Genomic DNA, 11,495 nt, shown 5'->3' with positions numbered 1-11,495 from the left:
TTGCCTCCCAACGTTTTACCTCAAGGGTAAAGTCAACAATAATAGTTCATGAAAACTCACATCCAATTAGCCATATATACCAGGATCTTTCCAACATACTGGGCTTGCCGAAGGATAAAATGTAAAAAGGATGGGTGAAGATCACCATGACTCTTATGCAATGTAGGAGATAAAAGTAAAAGATAGGCCCTTCGCAGAGGGAAGTAGAGGTTATCATGCGCTTTTATAGTTGGGTGCACAAAATCTTAATGCAAAAGAACGTCACTTTATCATGCGCTTTTTTGCAATATAACTTTTTCATCTCATGTGTCTGAATGATCATTAGTCTTTTGAGATCCTCTGATCGAACGAGGAACCAGTTGTGCTTCCCTGTTTTTGGCAAAGGTGGTGTGATTACAAAGGGCAGTAACTGTAGGGACACTGCATCATATCAAAAAGAACAGACATTGTTAATGTAAGATCAGCATTGTTCAGAGTATGAGTAGGATAATGCAAGAAACGACATTGATATATCCCTGTTGGAACTAGGTGGAAAATATAGGGAAATGTATACTTGGTTTGAAAATATAGAAGTGCCATGCATGGTTATACACATGTTATCTCACAATCGATTCTTCATAGGAAACTACCATGTCATGCATGTCATGTAATCATGTTCTGTCCTCACGAACAAATTCTTCATGGAAACTAATAGACCATGCATTGTTATATAATCATGTTCCATGGGCAAATTTTTTGTGAGCATATTATTCAACCTATTGATTGTTGAAGGGCGAACATAGGTATGTACACATGGTAAGCATTACATGATTTCACTACTTCAAAATATAGAGTTGTCCATATGCACATTTACTTCCCTAATGTATGGTTAGATGAAATCAACAGTGTGATGCATGTTTCTACATCATGAAAATAAGGAAACTAACATGGGCATTGATACACATTCATATTTAGTAGTATATAGATTACTATAAAATATGGACAATAAAAATATCTTCCTAACAGTTTGATTATTCAGGGGTACAAATTGGTTGTAATGACATGGTCACAATCACATGACTTAACCCATTCCAAATATAGCTGATTTACGGCGTCTCTAATACATTGCCATAGTTCTACCCAAATTCTGCTCAAATAGGGATATGTCAATCATCACAAAAAGTTCAAACAGTGTCATGGCGTCATCATTAACATCAGACAGAAACAACTTACACGCGTCGTCCCAGCAATACGTGGTGCCAGCTGCTTTGTCGATCACGTAGATGATGACATTGTGTTTAATAGCATCACAGAAGTGTGTGTCATCTTTGACGATGATCCACTGCGAGCTGAACTGTCTCTAGCTAAAGAGGGCACCGGCGGAAAGATAGGCGAGTCCCTTGTCGAACAACGCAATTAGCTTGAAGTTTGCGTAATTCGCATGTCGTGTGGGCACTTGGCAGATTACAATCTTCTGCAAAACAAGGTGCTTCCAACTGACGACGTAATCTAGATGACTTGGACCGCGAAGGTAAAACTCTATATCATCCAAGGGAGGAAGGATAATATCATGGGAGGTCTGGAAGTTCACGAGCACCAACTTTTCCCTGTCTTCTCTAACGGCAGCCATCCAGTGGTAGTTCATGCCGACCCAGTACATACCTGCAAGAAGTTTCGGGCGATGGTGATCAGATCGAAGTCGGGGGAAATGATGTACGGCGACCCACTACATACCTGCAAAGAAGTTTCGGCTAATGGAGGTCGGATTGAAGTCGGGGGGCATCATGTACGCCTCCGTATCATGATGAGCAAATCTCGCAAGACCAGATAGCAGCAAGCAGGGTGTCTTGAAAAGCTTAGGCCTCGCTTCGACGATGGTCGTGTGCATGCCCCTCGAGCATGCAGCCAGCCGCATGGCGCTCAACATATCCATACACGAACAACAGAGGTCGAGGACGTCACTGGGGAGATTGCTCCAATCGCGGCTAGTATGGATGCTGCACGGTTCACGTTCGGACATGGTGGAGTTTGGAAGGTGGGGTTTTGGGGGGCTTGATTTATGGGGGAGAAGGCTTTCGGTGCTGGAGCGGCTAGCGAGGGAATAGTGGTACTGGGGGAGGCGAGCGAGGCGAGGGTATGCGAGGGAACAATGAGATGATGAACAGTGACCTCAGGATCTCCGGTGAGACGGAGATGGAGATGGAGTGGTTCTAGGGGAGAGGGAGGCGAGGCGAGGCATGCTATACAGTGGCGGTGAGAGTGACTGCATAGTGCACAAGGTGAGGCTGACTTTGGTAACCCGGACACGCCGCCTAGACTGGTGTCACCTCGGGCGCAGGGTCTTGTCACTTCACTGTGAGGACCGGATGAATAATAGTATTTTGACCATCAAGTGAACCATAGTTGTACAACTACTACTAGTAGGAGTAGTAGGAACATGAGTAGTACTCCCTCCGGTCCTCTTTTGTCTGCCCATTTCCCTCCATGCCCCGCATTCACAACATTAATTAGCGTACGCATGAGCAGCTGCAGCCAGACTCCAGCCAATAAACTGCAACATGCAAGTGGGCCATTTTGTGCGCGTGGGAGAGAGAAAAGGCAACCGAAGAGCCTGTCCAATCCATTGCATGCAGCAGTCAAACCACCGCACTTCTCCTCATGCATGCGCATAACTTCTCCTATTTACTTCTCCATCGGGAACATATTTTCCTCGGCTTCTTCAATACTCCTTGATCTTCATTTGCATCCAAACCACACTGCATTCACATTGTTTTAACCTCTTCACATCCTCCTGGAGTAATTCCGAAGCCCCTATAAATAATCATCTTCTTCAGTTAGACTAGCTATCTAATCCTAATTCTCCAGGCCATAGCCCTCCTGTCCAGCGGTTCCAAATGGCGAAGAGATCAAGATGCATGTTTTTAGCATCCAACATGTCCTCGTCGCAGGCTCGTTGAGCATAGTTGCCACAGTCACCGACCACCCAAGGGTTGTTCGGAAGTGGATCAACAATGTATCCAACTCCCTCCAAAAGGTGGAGATGAAGGTCATCTGTCTCGACGCAGAGTACATGAAGCGTGCCACTGGGAAAATCCAACACACCATCGTCCTTCAGCTGTGCCTCGAAGATGATGTTTTGGTGTACCACATCATACACGCGCCCTCCATACCAGGTGAGCTTCACGATTTCTATGGGGCAGCCATCGCAGGGGACAAACATAAGTTGGAGTTGTACAACCTTGATTTGAAAAGCATCGCTAACCTACAAACCAAAATAAAAATTACTACAGAAGATTGTGATAAACCGACACCATCCCTATTCGACATAGCAAATTTTGTGCTCAGAACAAATCTTCAAAAGGGTGACGAGACGCTGGCATTAAGGTCGTCTGGATGGGAGAATTATCCCTTGACGTACGAGCGGATAAAATATGCTGCTCTCGATGCCCGTGTGAGTTTCGAGATAGCTGCAAGGTCCAGCGAGCTTGTTGCGAAGCCGTCTCCCACAAAAAATTAGAACAACAACAAGAAGAAGAAGATGATGATGATGATGATGATGATGCACCAGCAGCAGGGCATTATGGATGGATGAACTATTTCCTGTCTTGTAAAAAATATTCCCTCACTATGTATATTGATATAGATGGACTATTTCGACGGTGTGCATGTCTTTGGAACAAGTAGTAGCATGGGTCCACTTGACTATATGGAACTATTTATCCGCCTAGCATTCTCTACTACTCCTTCCAGTGATCGGTATGCAATGCATGTGTCCGTAGACATGACAGCTTGTCCATGGAAGTTCAACTACGGCAACCATCACATTTCATCCACTGCCACTCCCGATTCCCATGACGCCGCTCCAACCCACGGCACCACGTCCCCCGACGTGCACCTCGCCCCTCTCGGCCGCACCGCCCCTGTGCCTTTGTGTGCATGACATGTGGGACAACTGAAATGCGGCGAGCATCAAGTTTCCACCACAGCCACACGCGATTCCCATGACGCCGCTCCAACCCATGACACCACACATCCCCCGACCTGCGGCTCACCCCTCTCGGCCCCACTGCCCCTCTGCCTTTGGGAGCATTACATCTGGACCAGCCACCTATCAGGTCCACATGTTATTGACTCAAATGCAGGTGTCGTAAGGCGCTGAAGCTCAGACCCGAGGGCCCCGAGAGGTAAATGCAACTCTTGCGCCAGGCCTTGTGGTGCTACCGCTGCACGAACTCGAGCCAAACTCGAGATTTGTTTCTTTACTATACATGCATGCAACGATTTAATGGACATTGTAATCTCAACATGTGATGGGGAGCTCTAAATTTGAATTTGAAACTTATAAAACGAAAAAAATCAAAACAAATAAACTGGGAGAGAGGGAGTATACCATTGGATGTGTCCCATACGAAACAAGTCCCTGGTTTGTCACCGTGAAGATGCGGTTAGAAAGGAACACAGCGTCTTCGTACTCGTACGACAAGAAATTGGCCGCATTTTTTACAAAACACCTGTTGTGATTGACCCTTGCAGGAGTAATCCCATGTGTAAAAACTAATGATATCTTGAGAATTTTATCAGAAAAATGGTATCTTTGCAACAAGTGTTCTCTACTACTGCTCCTTGCAGTGAGCGGTATGCAATGCACATGTCAGTAGACATGACAACTTGTCCATGGAGGTTGAACCACGGCGACCATCACATTTCTTGTTTCTACCACTGCCACACCCACACACGATTCCCACGACGCCGCTCCAACCCACGGCACGACGTCCCCCGACGTGCGCCTCATCCCTCTCGGCCCCACCGCTCCTCTGCCTTTGTGTGCATGACATGCGGGCCAGCTGAACTGCGGCGACCATCCACTTCCTACCATAGCCACACCCGATTGGAAGTGGTTTGCCTGCTCCGATCCGTACTCCCGCACCATTGAATTTTCATCCACCGGCTATGACACATTTCGTCCCGGGCATCAATCCTCAGCGGGAGTACTTCTGTACTACAGGTAGTACCCGTCGGTGTGGCCATCTACGCCTCGTAATGCCTCGAAGCCCAGTTGTGGCACCCTCGCCACGGCCACGCCACCACTGGCCAGTTCAACTCGAACGAGTGAGCCGCGAATCACGCCACCGCCATGAGAATGACATGTGGGCCATCCGCCTTTAAGGTCCGCATGTCATTGACTCATAGGCCGGTGCACTAAGCCACTGAAGCTCGGTCCCGTGGGCCCCGAGAGGGAAATGTAAAACTCCTGTGGCAGGCCTTGTGGTTCTCCCGCAGTATGAGCTCGTGCCAAACCCGGATGAGATTTGGTAACAAACTAGTAAGCTACACGTGCATTGCACGCATGAGATTTGGTAACCAAATCTCTACTCTCTATATCTATATCTATATCTATATCTATATCTATATTCTTATAAAAAAAATCCGAGTTTGTGATGATGGTGTGCCTGCCATCCTGCAATATAGGCCGTCCGATTTATATCTGATAGCTAGGAAGGAAACTATGGAAATTTTGCAAAAAGATGCCCACACCCCTCTCCACATTTTTCGTGCAACGCATGGGCATCTTGCTAGTTATGAATAAATAACAATCTATCAATGAGCCCCATCAGACACCAAATTTCTTGGCTTCCGTGCTACAGCTAGGTCTTCCCCTTGTTTCTGTTTTCCAACCCGGCGGCGGGCGGGGTGCGGCTTGCCAATGGTCGGTTTGCTCAACGACGGTCCCACATGAAAGTGAAAATGCTAGGCAACCCGCCTTCCCTAGCTATGTGGCATGCCGGACGGGCTGTGCAGTACTCCTGATTCCCGAGTGTGTGGGGGGTGACACGAATGCAGTAGGCCTTTTCCTTTTTGCTGGCAACGTGCCCGTGCATTGCGACAGATCCAAAGTAGTAGAATAGTAGTACTTGTTCACAAACTTGAAAGAAATCACTCTTGTTTTGATATACTCCTAATATATCACTTTTCATCAAAATATATTTCTCACGCCGTTTTGATGAGGTGAGGGAGGGATGTGGTTGCTTTCAAGATAATAAGGGGTTTTCTGCAAAGTGGAGCAGAGAAGTGGGCTATTGTTGCAAAAATGCCACAACTTACCTCACAACCGTTAGATGCAGCTCTAATGGTCAGAAACGACGGATGGCAGACACACCACCATCACCAACTGAGTCTTTTATAGGAGTAGGAGTAGAGAAAAAATGTATAAATTGCGACATTTGGTTCTGCTCCTTGGCACGATTGATAGATAGAAATAACGATTGGAAACGCTAGGGCGGGGCTATTTCCGCCAGATAAGCAGGGTACGTAGTAGCTAGGTTGGCGCATCGTCGGTTTGGTCACATGCGGTCCCACATGTTCTTGTGTTTCTAGCAAGATGCCCGTGCATTGCACGAAGTTGATGGAAAAGGTAAGCACAACTTATAAATTGACGGATGGAGTACTAGTTATAGTGATGCATATAATTAAGCAAAGGGATTGCACATGTCGGTATTGACTGGAACGAGAATGCAATAGCACAATAAGAATTAAGGCCACGATGATGCGATCGCAGTGGTGGTTACAGGAGGCAAGAAGAAAGATGCATCCATCAACTTACGACCTCCTCCTCCTCAACTTAGTGCGCCGGGCCAGCGGCCGGCGGCTAAGGAGCGGCGGCTTTTGTGGCGAGGTCAAGGTGCTTCTCAGCAAAGGCATCCAAGGCTTCCAGCCGGTTGAGGAAGGCCAATGTTGTAGCGTCCTCAATGGACTTGTAGATACCTATGTACATAATTTGCTCGTACATGTGGATGTGTAGGTAGATGAATTCTTGGAGGGCGGGGTACCTCGCGGCAAGCCTGACCTCCATGTGGACACTCTTCGTGGCATCGGTGGGCAGTCGCAGGGCCACCAGTGCTTGAAAGAGGTTCCGGCCATGGAGGCCGACTAGGGTGGTAGGCAATGAGGAGCCCGGGCGCGCGGGCTGGAGGAGTACGGCGATGTCGTCCCCAAGCTTCTTGAGGACGGTGAACTTGTTGGTGGTGGCAACGATCATATGGTCCAACTGAGAGTCGTAGTTGGCGTCGACGGCGGCCATCCACCAGCCGGTCGCGAACACCGTCTAGAGACGATCCTCAGGGCCATGCCGCAGGCCGGCGTCGTGGACCATCTGGCACAGCTGTCAGGACCCCAATTCTAAGTCACACCGATCACTACTAGGAAATGGCCTACTAATGGCGCACCAGTTTTGCCTACTAATGGTGCATCACTGGTGCACCATTAGTATCACGCCACTAGTATTTATTACTAATGGCGCACCACAGGTGCGCTATTAGTATCTGGTATACTAATGGCGCACCACCCAGTGCGCCATTAGTATGCCTCCCAGGGCCATATTTAACCATGTGCTTTGGCACACTAATGGCGCACTGCGGATGGATGCGCCATTAGTATACTTGGCATACTAATGGCGCACTCTGTAGTGATGCGCCATTAGTATGAATATTAGGTTTTATTTTTTTACTTTTTTGATTTTTGCATAGGTTACAAAATATATTATTTGACTGAATATAGACAGTAGCACACAGCAACAGTAGATTCATCGAATACAATAGAAGATTAGTCTCCGAATACAACTCATCATATTAGTCTCCGAATTCAAAAGACCGAACAAAGATAAAACATTACAAGTCTCGAGACCGCAAGTATCGAGTTTGTCAGAAGTAATACTAATCCTAAGAAGTCCTACTAATCATCATCATACAACTTCTACTCATTATTCATAACAAGTCATACGATCATCATCTTGATAGTCATCGAACCAATCCTACTTAATTGTTCTTAGCACATGATCATCAGTATTAGGCAGGACCTAAATACCCTATTTAAGCTAAAATAGCATAAGACAATATAGACCCTGACTCTCCATTATGGAGAATGGAGAACATCCTGTCTCCAATTCTTGCGCTTCGCTTCCTTTTGCTTCCAAGAAGCTCCTTACAACTGTCCATACATTTTTTCCATCCTTTGATTTTCATGTCTCCACTTCTTTTAGAAATCTCGTATGGACAGTTGAGATTCGTAGGACGACCTGGTTGTATGTTCAAAACATTAACACTACCTTTCTGATACATCATATGACGCACACAATTCTCTGGGATTATCTGTTGAAAAACATAGTAATAACTTCATAGTTAGCAATGATGTACTAGTTTTAGAAGTATGCAAAAGATGCACGGATGTCGTAATAGTAAAAATCTTACCAGGGTATCTCCATGGTATACCGTAGTTGAACACATGCACTAGTGGCACGTATTTACCATAATGTTGAGGAGTTTGATCGTGGATAGTGTAATTCTCAATGTCAGTACAAAATCCGACCAGATGATTTTTCTCCTTGTAAGTTGTTAATTCGGAGCCATCGGTGTAGTGGGTTTTGTCTACCATCTCCCGCACATTCTTTGAACAATAAAAATAAGCTGTCAATGGAAATAAGCTGTCAACTATTTTGAAATAAACAATATAAATTAGCTAATAACTATGTTTGAGAAACTCACATAGCGGCAGAACTGGAGGCGTATCAACAAGGACCCAAATGTCCATATTGTCTTGGTTGATGTTAGGATTACCAAGATCCATGGTGATAAGCATACCCTCATCAAAACCATACATCTTGCAAAATGCTTCCCAATTTTTGCATCCAAAATGGGTTACGCTCTCAGAATTATATAGATTTACTTCAAAGTCCATATCATGATGAGTCCTTAGGTGAATTTTCTTTGTTTCAGAAATTTCATGGTCTTCAAAATCCATCCTCTCCAAGACATAGCGTCTTGCATGGCATGGGTAAGCTATACTCGAATTGTAAAAGATGAAAATTACACGTTGAAATAGTTGAAGTCATGCTTAATTATGAAAATAACACTTGTCGTCATTGTGTACTGTTTCAACTTCGAAGGTCTCCTCGAGCTTAATGCTGAAGCGCCGATCATCGTCCAGGTGAGGCATGTCGCACAGACCTCGATTGTCGTGGCACCAGTCGCACTCCGCTAGGAGACTTTCGTCGTCCGATGATGATGATGACATATCCTACGTTCATAATTCAAAACTACATCATTTAGGGTTTGTCGACACCGAGGCATCCTAAAAGCTAAGCTTTTATCATTTAGGGTTTGTCGACGCCAAGGCACCCTAAAAGCCTAAGCTTTCATCATTTAGGTTCTTATCGACACCGAGGCACCCTAAAAGCCAAGGTTTTATCATTTAGGGTTTGTCGACGTCGAGGCACCCTAAAAGCCTAAGCTTTCATCATTTAGGTTTTGTCGACGCCGATGCATGCATTAGTCGCAAGTACCCCATATGTCCTATTTTTAGCAAAGTCATGCTAAAATTCACGGAAAATTTCAGCATGGCCTTTGCTAAAAATAGGACATATGGAGTACCCGAATTTGCCGGAATAGAAGTTAATCGACATTCCGGCAAACTCAAGGGCCTCTCGGGGTACCTGCAAATTCATCACGACACAATGGTCAGAGACAAAACCCAGCAAACTAGCAAGATGATCATCATCTTTAAAAGTCATTACTTGTCAAATACAGAAGAAGGAACAATTTATTTGTGACATAGTTGGCCCATACAGAAGAAGCAACACCCTGCACTAGCCTAAAAACAAGTGAAGTTTCACCCATATAAGAACAACTTTATAAAAACAGAGAAGTTGCTATGTTTTTTCTACTGCTAGGAAAAACATCACTCATTGGAAATGAAAATCTCAGTACCAGCATTTTGAACTTTGAAATGAAATACAGTAGTAGTATTAGTAGTATATGGAGTAGTATCTTGTCTAGTAGTAGTATTAGTTGTATATGGAGTAGCAAGTTTTGCCTTAGAGACCGCAAAAGCTATGTTTTTTCTCAATTCAGATAGCTAAGTGGAAAACCACGTCAAGTCCTGTTTTAATACTCTATTTCTCAATGCATGCAATTGGTTTCATCTGGACTACATCATAGAACCACCAATAAAGGACACTGAAAAAATATATAGAGATGCCTATGGTTCCTATCCTTGAGTAGCATGATTAGAGATGAGTAGATCTCCTAAAGGTGTCATAAGCACGTGCTGTTACTCTTGGAAGCAATGCAAACATGTAAAAGTTATTACTATTGACAATACTACTCAAATATCCAACTATCAGGACACAAGGCATGATAATCCATCTAATCTAATGAAATCTGAACTCAACTTGATCATGGTTCATGCCCTCAGACACATCAGCACCTCAAGAATGCCATGACAAAAATGAAAAGGACCAAGACAATCACCACACAAGTGAAGAGAGAACTCGGGGCCTCTTTGAAAAAAATGAAAAGGACCAATACAATGAAAAGGACTAGTGAGATGAAAAAACTAAGGTAAGGGGGGACATCAAAACACAGAAGTGCATAACACAAGCTCACCGACATAGACACACATAACAGCCGCACAACAGCATAGACATTAAACATGGGCAGAGATCACAATCAATAGAGGCATAACAGTAGAAATTACAGGTGTAGATTGCTCTGTTCAACAAACTTCCTATCAGTCCAACAATGTTTCTGAATCTAAACTTTTTCAGTTAACAGAACCTAAACCTGACAATGTTCAGTTAACAGAAAGGGAGGGAGGGGAACTGGTGCAGCTCACCGAGAGGAAGACAATGGCGAGCTCGTGCGGGGATCGACGGTGAGGCCGCGGTGGCCGGAGGTGAAAGAAGGAGCAGACGCCCTAGACGGTGGAGGCGTTGGTATCGTAGAGGTGCCGGAGACCTTGCCCTGCGAGACAGAGAAGGGGCCGTCAGCCCCGGCGCAGGCGGGGGGCAAGGGGAGGAGGAGGAGGGGAAGGGGAGGAGGAGGGTCGGGGGGGCGTATGGTGCTGCGTCGCTGCTCGGCGCCGACGACGAGGAGGAAGGCGAAGATGTTGAGGGTCGGGGCGGCGGGGGTGGGGGCGCGGGGGCCGTGGGGGCGGCGGGGGTGGGGGCGACGGGGGTGGGGGCGCGGGGGCGCGTGGGCGGTGGGGGTGGAGTCCGGCGAGGGTCAGGGCGGCGGCGGCGTGGGTCTGGCGAGGGAGAGAGGGACGAAAGGGGATCTCTGACGAGGTAGAGGGAGGACTTAGCTATAGGGGGAAGTTTACTAATGGCGCACCACCTGTCGGTGCGCCATTAGAAATCTTTTTTTAGATAGCAATGGCGCACCCACCGCCGGTGCGCCATTAGAAATCTTTTTTTAGATAGCAATGGCGCACCACCAGGCCGGTGCGCCATTAGTATATTTATTATTATTATTTTTTAATAAATGAATATGAATATGAAACAGTAATATTTTTATAAAAACAGTAATAATTGTTGTTTAACAACAATTGTAGTCTACAATTTTTTATAATTATTTTTTATAAAATGAATATGAATATGAAACCGTAATATTTTTTTTATAAAAACAGTAATAATTTTTTTAAAAATATCATCAAATTTGTTATTTGAAAATATCATCGGCGGCAGC

This window comes from Triticum urartu, chromosome 1A (genome assembly GCF_056163025.1).
Source record: "Triticum urartu cultivar PI428250 chromosome 1A, HENAU_Tu73, whole genome shotgun sequence".
Taxonomy (NCBI): Eukaryota; Viridiplantae; Streptophyta; class Magnoliopsida; order Poales; family Poaceae; genus Triticum; species Triticum urartu.
This window is presented reverse-complemented; position numbering follows the sequence as displayed.